We start from the raw sequence: 18,305 nt of genomic DNA, 5'->3' as shown, positions 1-18,305 counted from the left end.
CAATGTACATGCACTGACGATTGCTGCCCAGTTAACATGTCAGACCTTACTGTCGAGTCAATTGGTGGCGGTGAGGTCTCATACCCAAAATGGACGCGCGCCAACTTTTATTTTGCCGCACGTCCATTTTCGGCCAAAAGAAAAAAAAGACCTTTTTTGCAGGCATGCTGAAAAATGGACCTGCGCATGTCCAAAACACGCACCTACACTAGCGCAAGTAAAAGAACCTCTTACTGCGCGACCTGTCCACTTAAGCAGTTTTCTTCTGTGCCATATATAGAATCTATCCCATAAGTACATAAGTATTGCCATACTAGGAAAGACCAAAGGTCCATCGAGCCCAGCATCCTGTTTCCAACAGTGGCCAATCCAGGTCACAAATACCTGGCAAGATCCCCAAAAAGTACAAAACATTTTATACTGCTTATCCCAAAAATAGTGGATTTTCCCCAGTCCATTTAATAATGGTCTATGGACTTTTCCTTTACAAGCATACATACATGTCAAACCTTTTTTAAACTCCGTAAGCTAACCGCCTTTACCACATTCTCTGGCAACGAATTCCAGAGTTTAATTACACGTTAAGTGAAGAAACATTTTCTCTGATTCGTTTTAATTTTACTACATTGTAGCTTCATCGCATGCCCCATAATGTGCTTAAACGTATAATGCATATACACATGGATTCTATAAATGGTGCACTAAAATGGATTTGCACGTCATTAGTTAACGAGCCAATCACTGCCGATAGTTGTCAATTTAGAAGCAATTGACACTAATTAGCATTAATTAGAATTTACACATACAACTGTCTAAGCGTATTCTGTAACGTGATGTGCGTAAATTCTAAGTTGCATAGTTGAAAAGGAGCGTGGCCACGGGCGTGGAATAGGCAAGTATGGGCGTTTCTAAAATCTATGCACGTTGTTATAGAATACGCCCAGTCTGCTCCTAATTTAGGCGTTGGCATTTTTACTTGGCGTAGCTGCCCGTGACTAAATGTAGTCACATGGACGGGCAGTCGGCATATTCTATAAGCAACGTGGAAATTCAGGCATACTTTATAGACTACGCCTAAGCGTATTTTTTGGCACTGATTTTTAAGTGTAACATATAGAACCTAGCCCCATATCTTATACCATAGCGTACCGTCAGATGCATGCAAACATACTAATTGGTGCCAATTAACATCAATAATTGGTTGTTAGTGGCCAATTACTACTCATTAACAGCTTGCTAGCCAATGAAGTTGCACACGCATCTCAGGATTGGGCCTAACTCTAGGCATCCAAACCTGGGCACCCTATATTGAGTCCCTGGAATAACGTGCATAAATTATATGTTTCTGTGAAAATAAACTCATAACGCACCCAGGCATATGGTACGATAGAGGCTAAGATATTGTTTAAGTTTGCTTGTTTTTTATTCAGAATTTTAGACGGCGCTGTTCCAGATTATATGTTGGATAATTTTCAGTTGACATCTCTGTCTAGGTCTCGGGGAACTAATAACAATTCTCCTTTTATTCTCCCTTCTGCTCAAGACTGCAAGAGATGTAAAATCCATGAATTATTGTTGGCATATCAAGCCCCTAAACTTTGGCAAGATCTCTCAAAATGTTTCTCTCAATCTGACTCTTAGGAGGAATTTTAAAACCTGTCTTTCAGAGATGTATTTTGTTTGAATAACTAGAGTTCTGATTGATATTACTTTAGTTGTAATTCCCGGGAGATTGTCCTGACTTCTTAATTATTGTTGTGAACTGCTTAGAACTTGGCGGTTATAGCAGTATTCAAATACCATTGCTATGTTATATATGTACAGTATGGCTGCCTTTCCTCTTTTTCTCCCTTCCTTCCCTCGCCGCATGAGCTCTCCATCCAGGGGTGTGCTGGTAAATTTTTAACAGGCTCTTTCTCCAGACGTAGCCAGCTCTGCAGTTAGAAGGGCCAGGGGTGGCTGGGGGGAGGGGGCAACACTTGCCTCTCTTCTCCCTCCCTTCGTGCGGGCACGCTAGGCATATCTTTGCTGGCAGCTGATAAATGGACTGCCACCACTCCCAACGTCTTGCTCTGAGCAGCATGCTGGAACTTCTCTCACATGCTTGAGAAGTCCCAGCCTGCTGCCCAGAGCTGGAAACAAGGAGCGGGGAGCAGCAGCAGTCTATTTATTTGGCTGGCAGGGCTCAGCATCCCCACCAGCAAAGTAAAAGATAATTCAGCAGGGGGCCCAAGCCCACATTTTGGGAGCCAGTAAATTAAAGTAGCCAAGGAGGGCCCTACTTTAACAACCGGCTCTCAAAATTCTTAAAAACTTAACAACCGACTCTTGCGAGCCTGTGAGAGCCTGCTCCAGCACACCAATGCCTCCATCTCTTTCTCGCCCTTCCTCTTCCTCCACATCTCTGTAGTCCTCCGTGCTTACCTTCCACCTCTAGTACTAGCAGTGATTCAGACAGGCAGCTTTTCTGCCAGCATCAAGGCCTTTCCTTTGACACAACTTCCTGTTTTCATGCCAGAGCAAACGCCCGGATTGCAAAAATGCACATAACGCATGCATTAAATGCATGAAAATACAGTAACAGATTTTAGGGTGTGCATTTTTTTAAAAATGACATATCCCATGTCATTTCATGTTGTTGGCATATAAAAGCATGCAGAAACACCCCCCCCCCCCCCCCCCCACACACACACACACATAGACACACACACAATTTTGTGGTTTTTGTGCGTTGTCAATAGTGTCTACTCTTCCAAAACGTGGGCTCTAGTTAGGAAGAATGACATTTGCACAATCAATGAGTGTGTATCATCCCTCAACAGCAAGCTCTCTTCCGAAAGAGTGCAGACTGTTCTTTTTTAATATCAAAACTGATGGGGTCTGATATTCAAAAGGCGTTGATCAGCACTTAACCAGTTAAGTACTGATTCTGCCCCCAGAATGCCCTCAAGATAGCCGGTTTTGAATTCAGGCTCCCAGTTATGGAATTCCCTCCTTAACCCTTCATTGCCTCCCATGATGGGAAGTGGCCTAATGGTTAGTATAGCAGGCTTTGATCCTGGCAATCTGGATTTAATTCACACTGCAGCTCCTTGTGACCTTGGGCAATTCACTTAGGGCCCCTTTTACTAAGCCGCGTAAGCGTCTACGCGAGCCCAACGCATGCCAAAATGAACGTACCTCCCAACTACCGTGTGGCTCTTGCGGTCATTTCATTTTTGGCGCTTGTCCGCCACACGCATCTGAAAAATATTTTTTTTCTTTTCTGGCGCGCATAGCGGACACGCACCAAGTGGAATCTGACACACATAGGTCATTACCACACAAATTCTTTACCGCTAGGTCTATTGACTGGCGGTAAGGTCAGAGACCCAAAATGGATGCGCAGCAATTTTGATTTTGCTGCACGTCCATTTTCAAGGAAAAAAGAGTGTTTTTTTTACAGGCGCGCTGAAAAATAATTCTGCGCGCGCCCAAAACCCGTGCCTACACTACCGCAGGCCACTTTTTACCTTAGCTTAGTAAAATGACCCCTTAACCTTCCATTGCCCTAGGTACAAAAACTTAGATTGTGAGCCCTCTAGGGACAGAGAAAGTACCTACATATCATGTGTACAGTGCTGCGTACATCTAATAGCGCTATAGAAATTATTAATAGTAGTAGTAAATTATAGAATAAGTCTTCCATATCTTTTCTGAGTGGTGGGGACCAGAATTGCACACATTACTCAAGGGACTCAATTCTGTAAATGGTACCCAAATTTGGGCACCAAAAGATGTGTGCTAAGCAGTGGCGTAGCAAGGGCGGGGCGGTGGGGGCAGTCTGCCCCGGGTGCACGCTGCTGGAGGGTGCAGAGAGCAGCCGTGTGCCTGTCGGCTCTGCTGGTTCCCTGCTCCCTCTGCCCCGGAACATGTTACTTCCTGTTCCGGGGCAGAGGGAGCCAGTGGAGCTGACAGGCGCGCTGGTTCCCTGCTCCCTCTGCCCCAGAACAGGTTACTTCCTGTTCCGGGGCAGAGGGAGCCAGTGGAGCTGACAGGCGCGTGGCTGCTCTCTGCACCCTCCAGCAGCCAAGAATGCACCGGGGGGGGGGGGGGCTTGATGCGCCGGGGAGGAGGGGTGTGATTGCGCCAGGGGGGCTTGATGCGCCGGGGAGGGGGTATCATTGCACCGGTGAGGGGGGTGTCATGCTGCACCCTGGGGGGATGGACGCCGCTGCACCCGGGGGGTGGTGCGCAGCGGCGATGCGCCCCAGGTGGCAGCCAACCTAGCTATTCTATAAACAAGTTGGGCACTGCACTAGGATCTCCACCCAATTTTGAGTGCGAAGATTTACACCCACTGAACCCTAGTGTAAATCCCCTCGCCTTAATTAGGCGCGGATCCCCCAACTTCTATAACACTGCGCACAAATCCAAGAAATGCCCCTGACTGCCCATGCCCCAACCATGGCCATGCCCCCTTTTCAGATCCACAGAGAAAATTTTACGCACACATCTTTATAGAATAGCGACTCTAAAGATGCACGCATAAATTCCAATTATTGGCAATTAGCAACAATTATTGATTGTTAGCTCCCAATTATTGATGCTAATTTGCTTGGTAAGCAATTAAATTGCACACACCACTTGGGCACATGCCCAAATTTTTTGCAATTATGAGTGCTATATATAGACTTAGGAGGAAGCTGTGGTCACACCATGAAGCAATACAGAGATTATATTGATATATTTCTCATTTCTAGCCTGCCTATTATCTATTCCTTTCGTAATAATTCCCAACATTCCGTTTGCTTTTTTTGGCAGCCTCCACACACTGAGCAGAAGATTTCAATGTATTGTCCATAATGATGCTTAAATCTTTTTCTTGGATGGTGACTTCTAATGTGGAACCTGGCATTGCATAGCTATAATTTGGGTTATTCTTCCCTGTGTGCATTACTTTGCAATTTTCCACACTGAATTTCATCTGCCATTTGGATACCCAGTCTTAAAAGCTTCTCTTGCAATTTCTCACAATCTGCATGCAATTTAACGACTTCGAATAATTTGGTATCATCCGCAAATTTGAGGACCTCACTCGTGTTCCATTTACAGATCATTTATAAATATGTTAAAAGCACTGGTCCCAGTACAAATCCCTGGGGCACTCCACTATCTACCTTCTTCCATTGAGAAAACTGGCCATTTAACCCTACATGATGGCCGTCTATGTCTTCCTCCTGTAAGAGCTGCCCAATAGGAGTCCAGAAGAAATTCAGCCTTTTTCTGTTTTTAGTGCCCTCCCTATGGAAATCCTTACCTACAGGCATTTATGTAAAGAGGCATCTTACCACAAATTCAGATCTGCCCTAAACATAGTAACATAGTAAATGACAGCGGATAAAGACCTGAACGGTTCATCCAGTCTGCCCAACAGTCACATCTACTCATGATTCAATCAACAATGAATGTGATATTATATACTTTATCATGAGTCTTTCTTTGGCGTTTCTGGGACATAGACCTTAGAAGTCCATCCGGCTCTGTTCTTCTGTTCCATCTACTAGAGTTGCCATCAATGCTCACTCCAGCTTATCAAATCCGTCTTGTCACTGCGGGACCCAGACCGTAAAAGTCTGACCAGCTCTGTCCTCGGTTCCAGCTACTGAAGTTGCCATTGAAGCCTTTTCCAGCCTATCCTGAACTGGATTGCCAAATACAGACACAGAGCACAAAGTCTGCCCAGCACTGGCCTTAGCTCTTCTCAGCTGAAGTAGCTGTCCAAGTGTCACTCGCACATCCACCCCCTGCAGCCATTTAAAGGTTTATTTTTAATTAATAAATTTTTGTTTTCTACCATCTATTTTCTAAATAGGGTTCCTCTGTGTTCATCCCACGCCTTTTTCTTTAAACTAGCCTTCCCAGGTTACTTGTAGGCATCTGTAGCATTCTGTATTACAGTTCTCCCCTTCCCTTTGCTGTCATAAGTACATAAGTATCGCCATGCTGGAACAGACCCAGGGTCCATCGAGCCCAGCACCCTGTCACCGACAGAGGCCAAAAGAACAAGCAATTTGTCCCGCGCATCCTAGAAATACTGCGTTATTCCCTCGTCCATTCAATAACATTCTATGGCTTTTTCCTCCAGGAAGCCGTCCAACCCTTTTTTGAAGTCCGCTAAGTTAACCGCCTTAACCTCCTTTTCCGGCAGCGAATTCCAGAGTTTAACTATGCGTTGAGTGAAGAAACATTTCCTCCGATTCGTTTTAAATTTACCACACTGCAGCTTCATCGCACGCCCCCTTGTCCTAGTATTTTTGGAAAGCCTAAACAGACGCTCCACATCGACCCGTTCAATTCCACTCAATATCTTATCTTACCTATGTCTTTTTTTCTATAATTGGCATTCTGAATTCCTATTTCTGCATTCTCTAATGTTTTTATGACACTTTTGTTTTGTAAACCACCTTGATGCTTATACAGAAGGCATTATATCAACCCCCAAATCCATAAGCATAAAGCATGTTCTCTGTTTTATATATTTTGACCAGCTCCCAATCCACAACAGGGCATGGCTTTTTTATTTCCTCAGGAGCCGTTCGTGAGGCACTTTGAATGTGTTTGGGAAGAAACACCAGTTCACTCAGAGAGGGTGCGCCCTAGGGCATACTGTCTGGAAATTGGGTGTGTTGTTCTAGGATAATAATTGAAAGAGATTTTTAAAACTCTACGCTCTCTCCCAGAATGTGAGGTCTTTGACCTGCCTCTTTGGACATTGGATAGCATCCATCCATGATGCCCTAGTTACCCAGAAACCTTGTCTTCTGGGGTTTTGGAGCAGGGTCACCAGCAGTTCAGAGGAAGAAAGCTATTCGCTCTTCGGGCCCTCACTGTGCTCGTTATTCAAGCTGCAGTGTTTACGAAACCACGACTGCATGATTCTGGGTGTTGACAGGTAATCATGATCCTGCCTACGTACCATAAGAGCATGAAAGTCTAATCAAAATCTGCCCATCTGTGCTGAGATTTAAGACAACAGAAAAAAATCAGAGGATCATCTCTTATTCCCAAGTTGTAGCTGTCTAAATAAATGCGGTATGTCAGCTTGTGCAGAATTTAGAAATCTGTTTTAGTTACAAGGCACTAACCAGATGAAAGGGATTTTAGTTCTAAAATGAAGTTTCAAAGCAGGCATTAGGAGGCGATTTGCAAATATTTATTTCATAATACTGGAAAATAGAAAATTCAGATATTCGGGTGGGCAGGGTCTTGGGTTTTGAGTAAGTTGTGAAAACATGAATGTCGCAACTATACTGCTGTATGATTTTTCCAAGGTGTCTGCCGTATTTTAGTTACATTGCTTTTACCGTTAACTACATAGGAAAGTAATCTTTCAATATAGTTCACAAAATACGTCTTTCAAATGAGCCAACTCTTAGGGGTCCTTTTACAAAGGTATGAGTAAAAGTGGCCTTAGTTCACCCTCATGTGGGTCTTTCCTGTGTGCTAAGGCCACTTCTTCCCACAGCCGGACAACGGCCGACTTCTTATTCTGGCATTAATAGCCATGCTTGTGACGTCGGGTAAGTCATTGTGGGGTCCTTTTACTAAGGTAAGCTGAAAAATGGCCCGCGCTAGTGTAGGTGCGTGTTTTGGATGCACGCAGGTCCATTTTTCAGCTCACCTGCAAAAAAAGACCCTTTATTTAAGCTGAAAATGGATGTGTGGCAAAATAAAATTTGGTGCGCGTCCATTTTGGGCCTGAGACCTTACTGCCACCAATTTACTTAGCAGTAAGGTCTCGTGTGTTAACCGGGCGGTAACCGTCAGCGCACGTACACTGTCGATTACCTCCCGGTTAGTGCCGCGAGGCAGAAAATAAAAAATATTTTCTGGCCCGCGTATTGGATGCACGTAAAAAATGAAATTACTGCCTGGGAAACGCAGTAGATGGGCGGGAGTTCCAAACTGACACATGTTGGACCAGGGGCGTAGCCAGACTTCGGCGGGAGGGGGGTCCAGAGCCCGAGGTGAGGGGGCACATTTTAGCCCCCCCCCCCGGTGCCGCTGCCATCACCAACTTTGACTCCCCCCCCCCTGCTGATGACCCTCTCGACCCCCCCTCTCCCGCCGTCGCCTACCTTTGCTGGCAGGGGACCCCAACCCCTGCCAGCCGAGGTCCTCTTCTTCCTTCATTCTGTTTCTGAGTCTGACGTCCTGCAGGATGTCAGACTCACAGAAACAGAACGAAGCCTTGCGCTGGAAGAAGAGAAACTCAGCTAGCGGGGGTTGGGGTCCCCCGCCAGCAAAGGTAGGCGGCGGCGGGGGAGGGTTGACGGCAGGAAGGGGGGTCAAGAGGGTCGTCGGCAGGGGGGTCCAGGGTCAAATCTACGGGGGCCCAGGCCCCTGTGGCCCCACATAGCTACGCCACTGCGTTGGACGAGCATAGGGGCCTACGCACCTTAGTTAAACTGGCCAAAGATAGGACTGCTATGTATGTGGTCCTATTTGCCCAATTAACTTAACCAGTTCAGAGCTGAATACCGGCAATTATCTGGTTAAGTTACCGACTTTTCCCCAACTCTGCCCCCAGACCACCCACACAATGCGGTTAGAGGGGAAATTCAGTAGCAATAGCCAGGTAAGTACCACTGTGTATTCCCTCAGGGCCCACTCAGAGGCAGTTAACTGTGCAAGAGGCTCTCTTAACTGGTTAACAGGCTTCGCATATTGACCCCATGATAGTTTATAGTTTATTAAACTTAATATACCACCATAGTTCGCAAGAAATCACAGCACAATATAAAAATCACAAGAAATGTAAAAGAAAAGAACTCCATTCTATAACAGGACAGCACAAACACACAGACATACAAAATAATTTACTATCAAAAACACAACATATAATATAAAAACATAATTACCCAACGACACCAAGCCCACTAAACCTCAGGGAGAACAGAACCAAAAGCAGCAGTCTAATAATGAGCTTTTAAAAGACGCTTAGCACATAAGCACCACCACGCTGGGAAAAGACCAAAGGTCCATGAAGCCCAGCACTCTGTCTTTGACAGCGGCCAATCCAGGCCCCAAGAACCTGGCAAAAAAACCCAAAATTTAATAATGATCAATGGACTTTTCCTTCAGGAATCTGTCCAGACCCCCTTTGAACTCAGCAAGGCCAGCTGCCGTCACTACCTTCTCCGGCAATGAGTTCCAGAATCTAACTACGCGCTTAAATCATGGAAGAGATGATTCAGCCCACAAAAAACATGGAAGCGTATTCCACAAATCAGGAACCACATTTTAAAAAAATCACCCTTTCTAGTCACGGCCAAGCGAGCTTTCATGTCCAATTATGCATTTTTTTATAGAATTGTTATATAGTGATCACATTTGTAGCATCTAATTATTGAAGAAGGGAGCTTAAGAACTTGAAAATTAATTGAGGAGTGGGCATAAGGTTGAAGATTCGCCTACAGCATCCAATACTCTTGCATTCGCCTTAGATGGACCAGCTCCTAAATTCTATAAATTGAAAGAAATAATGATTATTGATTGAAAGATTGATTTATAAACTGCCCTCTCACTAGAGTTGAAGCAGGAATCATTTCTTGATACAAAACCTGCGTGGTTGTGTGTTTAGCAAATGAGAAAGGAATTAAGAAGCAATGTACTGAATTCAATGAATAATGCAATGAATAGGTAACAATATATTAGCTGATCTTGACAGGCTGGTAATTAGATCATGTTACAGCACCTGCAAATCCACACATCTGGTTCAGAGAATTTCTGGAGTGCACAAGTGTAGAAAATGGGAGGTATGTGAATTTCCCACCTTTGGATATCAATAAAAGTAAATATTTTAGAACTACATTTCAAACCAGCGATAGCATACACCATGAATATGCCAACTGCATTCCCGCACCAGAACACGTTATCCTTAACTAGAAAGATGAATATTCCATTCAAGAAAATAGTAGGTTCATCTCAACGGCGTAGATATCATTCACGGTAACAATAGAGATGCCAGGCTAGGTAAGACCAATGGTCCAGCAAGCCCCGCTTCTTGTGTCTGACCATGGGCAATCCACGCCTTTGGAAGTACCCAACTGATCCCAGAGAAGCGGTCTGTACTCTGTTGATCACTCAGAAGTCAAGTTTCTCCGACTACTAATTGATAATGGACATAAGGAAAAACAGCTTTCGTGGCCTAGTTTAAGAACCAATAAGGAAAAATGGGAGAAGAGATAATTACAGAACTATAACTAAGAGATAAAGACATAATTCAGTCAAAAAGTCAGCCCATGTTACAGCAAAATCCCCGTTTCTACTTCTGAGAGGTTGAAAGAATACATGGTCAAGTTTTAATCTGTTTGTGTGCGTGCGTCTGATGTCCTGCACACAGGACGTCAGACGCACGCACACAAACAGATTAAAACTTGATCAGATGATTCGTCCACGCCGCGCGGCCGAGAAGAGGACTTCGGCTGGCGGGGGTTGGGGTCCCCCGCCAGCACAGGTACGCAACGGCAGCGGGGGAGGGTTGGCGGCGGAAAGGGGGGCTCGAGAGGATCGTGGCAGGGGGGTCCAGGGGTCAGGAACTCGGAGGGGGGGTCTGGAAATCGGAGGGAGGGAGGCAGGGAGGTGGGGTCTGGAACTCAGGGGAGGGAGGGGGGTCTAGAACTCGAGGGGGGCCTGGAACTCAGGGGAGGGGACGAGAGGAGAGGAGGGAGGGAATGCACCACCTGTACAAAAACTAGGAAACAAAAAAAAAAGCGGGGGGATGACCCTGGAACTCGGAGGGAGGGGGGTGACGACGACCCTGGAACACGGAGGAAGGGGTGACACTGGAACTGGGAGGAAGGGGCAGGGGCCCCTGGCACACACTCTCACTCTCACACACACACACGCACCCAGTGTCAATCTCTCTCTGTCACACATACACACTCGCACATTCACTCTCTCTCACACAGTCACGCTCACACATAATCTCTCAAACATACACACTCCGAGGAAAACCTTGCTAGCGCCCGTTTCATTTGTGTCAGAAACGGGCCTGTTTTACTAGTTATGAATAAAATGCAGCCAGAGGTGGGGCAGATGCGGTGGTAGGTGTGAACTTCACTGATGGAGATGTCAATTCAGGAAATTACTCTTAGGAGTAGTTTTTCAAGTAGTTCAGAGAGGTTACATTTGTACCCCGCGCTTTCCCACTCATGGCAGGCTCAATGCGGCTTACATGGAGCAATGGAAGGTTAAGTGATTTGCCCAGAGTCACAAGGAGCTGCCTGTGCCTGAAGTGGGAATCGAACTCAGTTCCTCAGGACCAAAGTCCACCACCCTAACCACTAGGCCACTCCTCCATGGGTTTTGATTAATTTTTTTAGGAAGTGTTTGCTCTGCTTTTGTGGTTTGTCTAGTTATCTGTTTCCTGATTTCTCCTGAAGGACATAGTCTGTTCAGAAGTATTTTCTTAAATGAACACCCTTATCCTTGGCACTGGGAATCTCCTCCTTTTTGAAATTCTCTATATAAGTGCATAAGTACATAAGTATTGCCACACTGGGACAGACCAAAGGTCCATCAACTCCAGTATCCTGTTTCCAACAGTGGCCAATCCAGGTCACAAATACCTTGCAAGATCCCTGAAAAGCTCAATACATTTTATGATGCTTATCCCAGAAATAAGCAGTGGATTTTCCCAAGTCAACTATGGACTTTTCCTTTAGGAAGCCGTCCAGACCCTTTTTAAACCCCGCAAAGCTAACCCGCCCTTACCACATTCTCTGGCAATGAATTCCAGAGTTTAATTACACGTTGAGTGAAGAAATATTTTCTCTGATTCATATTAAATTTACTACTTTGTAGCTTCATTGCATGCCCCCCCTAGTCCTAGTATTTTTGGAAAGAATAAACAAACGTTTGCTTATCTCTAGGCAATGCCAGGTGAAGTTTCATTGGAATATTATATTTTTCTAGAATGCTCACTTCATTAGGGCTCCGGAAACTTTGCAACAGGATCAAAGGGTCCAGGAAGAGCTTTCCCTCAGTACTGCCGACGCTGACCATATCTCTAGGGCCTAGGCAATCAAATTCCACGTCTTCGTTGTGTGTAGCCTGAAGAAAAATTGTTCTTACATTTCATGGAGTGTTTCCAAGTCTTAGAATTATTTCAAAGGGTAAATAACCTATGTTACTCATGATTTTATAAACCTCAAGGTAAATGGTTTTAAAAGCTACCTCGTAAACCATCTGATCTACGTTTGTCCTGTCAGGCTGAAGCAGTCTCTCTTGCCCATATGCTATTCCACTGTCAGAACTTGAACTCATGTTTATTTATTTTTTACTTTTTTATTTTATTTAGTTTTTGCTCACAACTTTTCCGTAGTAGCTCAAGGTGAGTTACATTCAGGTACACTGGGTATTGGCAATCAATTTTGGGACAAACTGCAAACAATATTTTCCCTTTCAACCACACTATCATTTAAAACTTTAAGAGCCCTGTTTACTAAGGCACGCTGACGTTTTTAGCGCGTGCGCAAAATTAGCGCACGCTGTGTAGGAGCCCATAGGGGTATTGTGGGCGCCTACACAGTTAACGCACGCTAAAAGCACTAACGCACCTCTAGCGCGCCTTAGTAAACATGAGAATGCAAAACCGTTCAACTTGATGATCTCGCTTGCCATCCACGTAATTATATTAACTGGAAAAACAACTTAAATGTCTCGTTCCATGAATGGTGGAATCTAACATGCTCCGTCAACTACAATTTTGGCCTGTTATGCTTAGAAAAATGTTTCCCTGGGCAGGCAAACCTTGTAACTGTTGTGTCCTGCTCATTCTGGCATTAGCAACCTGAGAACTGTGCGTAGTGTTGACTTGATAGATGCAGTGGCGTAGCCACCGGTGGGCCTGGGTGGGCCGAGGCCCGCCCAGTTAGGGTTCAGGCCCACCCAACAGTAGCACACATTTAGCTCAGCCAGCTGAAGACTTCCGCCTGATGGTAACAAAAACACTGCTCTCCACGATAGTGGCACCTGCGCATGCTCAGTTTTCAGCGCATGCTTGCTGCAGACTGCCAAGATGGAGACAAACATTTTCCCACCAGCTGAGATATTTTTTTGGTGTTGGGGGGAGAATACTTGGTGCCCACTCACTTTTGCCTAGGCCCACCCAAAATCTGCTGACTGACTACGCCCCTGGATAGATGTCCATCCTATGGAAGCAGCCTCTAGTGCCTGGAGTCCACGGCATCCCTTGATCATCCCCAAAGCCTGGTCCTTAACATCTCAAAATATTTGCGATTCAAACAATTGCATCCCCCACTTGTATCAGGGGAGGGGCACTGGAACATTCTGCCTTTGTTCCCCTGGTTCTCTGTCTTCACATCAAGATGAGAACATCATGTGTTTCCGAAAACACTCTCTTTATTTTAACCTCGCTTTCTCTTCTCACAATCCAATCTCATGCTGATAAATTTTTCCTGTTCTTTTTGTTTTCAATTGGTTTAGAGTAATCACAACCCTTATCATAAACGAGCACAACATCCTCCTTAGGGACCGTGTTCCTCCTGTTTTTCTATAGTACTTGAGTATAGCAATTATCAAACGAAACAGGTGTCACAAGGAAAAAAAAGAAGTGAGAAAATCTCGTTTTCCTGTGGGACATGATTGTTGCAAAGCGCCACGTTTAAAGTTTGTTCCTATTCCAAGTTCCCAGGCTGCAGCACCTGAACTACTGCACTTGAGAGGCAAGGAACAGACTTTTCACAAGAGCTAATCTTTTAAACATGCAATACTGAACAAGCTAGAGGAGATCTCCAACACTGGAGCTCAGGGTTTATGAAAACTAATTTGTAAAATGGGTAAATTTGTTGGGCGGTGGGCAACTATAATAAAATGAGGAAAACAGTTAAAAAGAAACTAAAAGGATCTGCTGCTAAGGTTAGGGCACTGAATCAGGCATGAACGTAGAGGGGAGGAGTGGCCTAGTGGTTAGGGTGGTGGACTTTGGTCCTGGGGAACTGAGGAACTGAGTTTGATTCCCACTTCAGGCACAGGCAGCTCCTTGTGACTCTGGGCAAGTCACTTAACCCTCCATTGCCCCATGTAAGCCGCATTGAGCCTGCCATGAGTGGGAAAGCGCGGGGTACAAATGTAACAAAAATAAAATAGATACTATGGAGATTCTACATGGAATGTTGATACTATTGGAGATTCTACATGGAATGTTGCTACAATTGGAGATTCTACATGGAATGTTGCTATTCCACTAGCAACATTCCATGTAGAAGGCTGCGCAGGCTTCTGTTTCTGTGAGTCTGACGTCAGACTCACAGAAGCAGAAGCCTGCGCGGCCACATTGGTGATCTGCAAGGGCCGACTTCTACATGGAATGTTGCTAGTGGAATAGCAACATTCCATGTAGAATCTCCAATAGTAGCAACAGTGGAGGAGTCGCCTAGTGGTTAGGGTGGTGGACTTTGGTCCTGGGAAACTGAGGAACTGAGTTCAATTCCCACTTCAGGCACAGGCAGCTCCTTGTGACTCTGGGCAAGTCACTTAACCCTCCATTGCCCCATGTAAGCCGCATTGAGCCTGCTATGAGTGGGAAAGCGCAGGGTACAAATGTAACAAAAATAAAATAAATACTATTGGAGATTCTACATGGAATGTTGCTACTATTGGAGATTCTACATGGAATGTTGCTATTCCACTAGCAACATTCCATGTAGAAGGTTGTGCAGGCTTCTGTTTCTGTGAGTCTGACGTCCTGCACATACGTGCAGGACATCAGACTCACAGAAGCAGAAGCCTGCGCAGCCACATTGGTGATCTGCAAGGGCCGACTTCTAGTGGAATAGCAACATTCCATGTAGAATCTCAAATAGTAGCAACAGTGGAGGAGTGGCCTAGTGGTTAGGGTGGTGGACTTTGGCCCTGAGGAACTGAGTTTGATTTCCACTTCAGGCACAGGCAGCTCCTTGTGACTCTGAGCAAGTCACTTAACCCTCCATTGCCCCATGTAAGCCGCATTGAGCCTGCCATGAGTGGGAAAGCGCGGGGTACAAATGTAACAAAAATAAAATAGATACTATTGGAGATTCTACATGGAATGTTGCTACAATTGGAGATTCTACATGGAATGTTGCTATTCCACTAGCAACATTCCATGTAGAAGGTTGCGCAGGCTTCTGTTTCTGTGAGTCTGACGTCCTGCACATACGTGCAGGACAAACAGACTCACAGAAGCAGAAGCCTGCGCGGCCACATTGGTGATCTGCAAGGGCCGACTTCTACATGGAATGTTGCTAGTGGAATAGCAACATTCCATGTAAAATCTCAAATAGTAGCAACAGTGGAGGAGTGGCCTAGTGGTTAGGGTGGTGGACTTTGGTCCTGGGGAACTGAGTTTGATTTCCACTTCAGGCACAGGCAGCTCCTTGTGACTCTGAGCAAGTCACTTAACCCTCCATTGCCCGCCGCATTGAGCCTGCCATGAGTGGGAAAAAATACTATCTTGGAAGCCCAGATGCATTCCACGTATTTGCAAAGGTGGAAAGAAGAGAAAATGACAGCCAGCATGGTTAAAAGGTGAAGGAAAGCACTTGCTCCATGACCATTTTGGGGGGAATCCCTTACCGCTACCCATTCAGGTGGCAGTAAGGGTTCCCGGGCTAACCTGGTGGTAACAGGGCAGTTCGCAGCACTGCCCGAATAACGCCGGGTTCTAGAATTGGCTTCATAACCATTTCAGTAGTTTTTAATAGTATATTTGGAGGGATATTTTTGAAAAAACACCTAAGTTGAATTTTGGATGTTTTGCTAAAAACGTCCAAAAATTGAGTGGTGAACGTAGCCATTTTTGAGCCTAATCTTTTTGGTTCAAAAATCACCTTTTTGTAAACATGTTGTACTCAGTGCATTTTTCTTTAGGGGCCATTTTGGAAAATAAAAAGTCCAAGAGAAAAATGCCCAAAAAACAACCATTAGGATGTCTGGGGGGGGGGGGGGGGCATCATTCTTAGTAGACTGGCCACCAACACATCCCAGCAGAGCAGTGGGACAGCCTAGGGGGCCCTGCAGTGGACTTCACATAAAAGATTCCAGGTACACATCTCACCATAACCCCCCTAATATTGTATTGTGAGCCCTCCAGGAGCAGAGAAGGTTAAACCTGCAAGCCAGTGTTACCTCTCTGAAGGCTATGCCCTCCGTCTGCTATACAGCCAGAAATAGTATGGTAAGGGCCCACAGCCTGTAAGCTCAGGACTGGATCAACCCTGTCGGGCGAATCTGGAGCCAGTAGACAACCCTAGCATTCACAGAGCTAGCTCCTATGGCAAAAGAGCCGCACCACAGAAAGATAAAAAAGGATCCAAAGACATCTGACTTTGACATCTGAGACATCAGCTGGAATCAAGAACTTTAAGAGCTTGGTAGAATATCCTTCTAATGAGACCCGAGACTGTAAGGTAATATCTCAGCTGCTGGGTTCAACATTTCCAATCAACTTACTTGCTTTTATGGAAGTTTTCATGAATATCAAGAGGTATTTCGGGAGAGAAACAGTATTTGAAAGTGACTTAAAACTGATTGAATATGGCAGGTAAACAATAAGGTTCTGATTGAAAACAAAATAGAAGGATTTTTAGTAGGAAAACTATAGATAAATTCACATCAGCCCAGAAATGAAAAAGAATGTGAAATTGTCATTTCTTGATTATGAAGTGAAGGATTGTTTAAGGAAATCCACGAGAACAAAAAAAAAAAAAAAAAACCCAAGAACAATCTCATTTCCATCTTGTAATTAAACTCAGGGCAGCGCTGCCTCAAAATCAGTTCACCATTTAATACACACTGCGGCAAATGAAGCCGACAGGTTAAAAGCTATATTACTATGTAATGATTCTCTTTTAGAACTTGGAAATGAGATTGGAAGGAAGGATAAAATCTGTTAAATTTTCAGAAAAAATTACTTCACAACTTATATGAGACATTAACTAAAGCAAGGGTTTGCAAACCTGTCCTTACGACCCCACAGCCAGTCCGGTTGCATAGACTGGCTCTTTAACTTATACAAGTAGATCTTTGTGGATATCCTGAAAAGCTGACAGGCTATGAGGTCACCAGCACAGACTCAGGAAGCCCTGACTAAAAGTAAACAGTAAGTTCTTGTGAGATGCTAATGAAGTAGCTCTACCTGACTTTTCCGTGAGGATTAAAAGAGTAGGGATAAGCAGCCAGAACATTTCTGTGTTGTGTCATTTTCTATTTTGATTATGGGAATGTTTGGCGGGTTTTCTGGAGGTTTGGGGTTTTTTTTTTTCTTTAATATGAAGCCTGTTGGCTTTGCTTCAGAACTTCTCCCACGTCTTTGTGGGCAGCACCTTGCCAAATTATTTTCACCTCTGAAAACAGATTGATAAACTTTTGCAGCAGCCTTAGGGGAAACTTAAACATTTAAACCATAACCTTTTAGCCCCCAGCATACTCAGTATGGCAATTCTTAAAGGAATATTTAAGACTGAAATTTTAACTTCTTGGCAACTGCAGGCCACCAAAAGCTTCTCCCCTTGCCTTATCCTTCCAATAACCCCAGGACTGGAACAAAAGGGCAGAAAAAACTGACCCAGCTAGTACTAACTGGGCTGGATTGTGGGGGGGGGGGGGGGGGGGGCAGTAGACAAACAATTTCCTTATTCCGTGCCTGTACGTCTATACTTTATCCTCTTTTTCTGCTTTCTCTTAGTTCGACTCCTCATTTCTTTTCATTTAAAACTTATTTCCTCAATATGTTTTCACTTCTTTAACAATGCATACCTCTTTAAACAACAGGACCCAGGTACAAATCCCACTTTAATTCCTTTATATGTTACAAGCCGTAAAGCCCGTTAAAACGGGCGACATTTTTGTTGTGAAAAATGTAATGAAATAGCCAAAGCAAGAAATGAGAGTGGATGTCTACAGTACACTTTTATATAACTACGACCCTCCTCTCTCCCCTGCCCCCTCCTCCAGCCACCCATGTCCAGCAACTCTCCTCTCTCCCCTGCCCCCCCCCCTCCAGCCACCCAGGTTGTCCAGCAAATTCTTCGGGGCAGGCAGGAAAGATCCCCAGTCTTGCCTGCCTGCCTGCTGCCGGATCGCTCTTCAAAATGGCCGCCGAGACTTCTGCTGAAGTCTTGGCGGCCATTTTGAAGAGCGATCCGGCAGCGGGGGAGAGTCAGCGCCGGCAGGGGGCCCAGTGGGGGACGGAGGGGGGCTGTCGACGGGGCTGGGCGGGAGGAGACTGGGGACTGCGGCTTCGGCGGCCTGAGAGC

Source organism: Microcaecilia unicolor, chromosome 9 (genome assembly GCF_901765095.1).
Source record: "Microcaecilia unicolor chromosome 9, aMicUni1.1, whole genome shotgun sequence".
In the NCBI taxonomy this organism is placed as follows: domain Eukaryota; kingdom Metazoa; phylum Chordata; class Amphibia; order Gymnophiona; family Siphonopidae; genus Microcaecilia; species Microcaecilia unicolor.
The sequence above is the reverse complement of the archived record's forward strand: the minus strand, read 5'-3'. Positions refer to the sequence as shown.